This window comes from Eutrema salsugineum, unplaced genomic scaffold (genome assembly GCF_000478725.1).
Source record: "Eutrema salsugineum unplaced genomic scaffold, Eutsalg1_0 scaffold_20, whole genome shotgun sequence".
Classification (NCBI taxonomy): Eukaryota; Viridiplantae; Streptophyta; class Magnoliopsida; order Brassicales; family Brassicaceae; genus Eutrema; species Eutrema salsugineum.
In genome coordinates this window covers 2,321,196-2,323,504 of record NW_006256828.1, presented here as the reverse complement: position 1 = coordinate 2,323,504, position 2,309 = coordinate 2,321,196, and the positions used below count along the sequence as shown (strand labels likewise).

The 2,309-nt window shown below is 43.7% G+C and overlaps 1 non-coding gene across 1 annotated transcript; it reads left to right on the top strand.

Annotated features, from left to right (window-relative positions):
- The first annotated feature begins 1,310 nt into the window (after positions 1-1,310).
- LOC112086453 lies at positions 1,311-1,418 on the top strand. The gene has a single exon (XR_002899531.1). It is a non-coding gene; the product is annotated as a small nucleolar RNA R71 (small nucleolar RNA).
- Positions 1,419-2,309: the final 891 nt, after the last annotated feature.

Here is a 2,309-nt window from a genome sequence, read left to right as displayed (position 1 = left end):
ATCATGACGCTCTCTTCCTCAACAGCTTTCCCAGACACTAACCCCTTCATGTATCTTTTAAGGACTGGTATCATCTAAACTGCATAAGCTAGAGGGAGTTTTACAGTCAAATCCTTCAGCATCTCCCTGCACTTTGCCTCCTCTAAGTTCTTGCGGGACTTCTTTGGTGGAACTGGGTAAGGTACCTTAGGCGTGTAAACTCTTGCAGGAATGTTTGCTGGAGCAGGTGCTCCCTCATTGGCTCAGGGTGCTCCATCGTCAAATCTACGTTTAGAGCAGGTGTTCCCGATTTTGGAGCATGTGCTCCGATGGGGGAAGAGTGCTCCTTCGTCTTTTTTACTTCATGAGCTGGTTCTTCTTCTTGGAGCAGGTGCTCCACGTCCTTTTCCTTCCTTTTTTCTGAGACAGAACTTGTTGGTGCAGCATGCAGAGTCTTCCCACTTCTCAGCTCAATAGCATTCATAAACTCATTCCTGGAGTTTTCACCTTTTCCAGGGAGAGTTCCAGGTGATCTCTTCACAGCTTCTGCAGTCTGAGATACCTGAACATCCAGCTTCTTCACATGAGTTCACACTGCTTCATACTTGCCATTCAAATCATTGTACATGGTGTCCACTTTAGCATTAATCTTCATGGAAGACTTTTGTTGATTAACCAGCAGCTGTTGCATCAAGTTTTTTAGCTCATCCTGCGAGTTATTTGAGGAACTCGAAGAAGGCTGAAGACTCGTGAAAGGCAACTTCTGCTGATTTCCACCTTGAAACCGATTCTGATTGATGATGAACTGCTTTCCTTGGAAGTTGCTGGAGAAGTTCTTCTGAAATTCTGACTAATTCTACACTCCTTGCTGCGGATAGACCTGATCCTGAGGGTTCTCAACATTGTTGCTTCTGTACGATAAATTCGGGTGGTTTCTGAAGTTGTTGAAGCTGCGATTCTGCACATACCCTTGTCCATTCACGAAGTTCACCTCCATCTGATCATCATTCTCTGCATCTACAAACTCTTGAGTAAGAGGTGCATCACCAACCTCATCAGCAAAATGCACAGATCTCTGGTTCTCTCTCAACAGCAGATTCACCTTTTCTGTAAGCTCATCGATCTTGCTCAACTCCACACTATGAACTGCTTTGCTAGACCTGTCATACTCTTGGGATTTGTTGCTGGAGCTTGCAGCTAAGTTCTCAATCAACTCATAAACAGCTTCTTTGAACTTAGTCATGAAATCGCCATTGCTAGCTACATTCAAAGCATTCCTGTAATCCCAGTTGACACCATCATAAAAGGTTGACAGAATCTGCTCATTAGAGAACTCATGGTGAGGGCACTCTCTTCGGTACTCCTTGTACCTTTCCCAAGCTTCGCAGAAAGCTTCATCAGATTGCTGTTTAAATGACGAGATCTTGTTTTTCAGAGCTGCAGTTTTGGCCTTAGTGTAGAAATGGTCCAAAAATGCTGATATGCACTCTTCCCATGTAGTCAATGACCCAGGTGGTAATGACTTCAGCCAGCGCAAAGCTTTGTCTGCAAGTGAGAATGGAAAAAGCTTGCACTTCAAAAAAATCAGCTGGTATCCCATTTGATCCAGTCGTGCTGCAAATCTCCTCAAAATTTTCGATATGGTCCATCGGAATCTCAGCAGAAAGCCCATGAAAGAGATGCTGCTTCACCAATGAGATCAGCTGAGATTTGATCTCAAAGTCTTGCCTCTGAATAGTTGGAGGAGCAATCGCGCCCTGTTTTGATAGTAAGCATCCAGACTGTCCTTGTCTCCAATAGCAGGTTGTGGTTGCTCCCTGTCTTGCTGCGCCTTTTGCAGCTGCTCCAATTGCTGTCGAAGCTGCTGCAGCTCGACAGCCATGTTGTCATTGTTGCCTTGATCGCCCATGTTGGATTGAATAGGCCTTTGACGTCTGTTTTCTTGCTCAACTCTTGCTAGCTCGGTGTTCGACAAAGAAACAAGATCGGTGCAGTTGCTCATTGTGGATATGTTTGACATACACCTCAAAACACACGCAAACAAGAGAACAAGAGAAAAAAAAATTAGTAAAGTCTTAGTCTGAATTTTAAACCAAAAATCAAAGGTAAAGAATTGGTCCCCGTCGCAACGGCGCCAAAATTTGATTCACACTGGATATACTCCAAGTTTCTACTGCAATAGAACGGTGATGTAGTTGTAATATAAAGGATTTAGAAACCAGAGGACCAGTGCTACTCTATGACTTTGTGAGGATTGAATTAAAGCTAAGACAAAGATGATTTGCTGCGAAAACTAAAAAAGTAAACAGAACGGCAAACAACGATTTAAG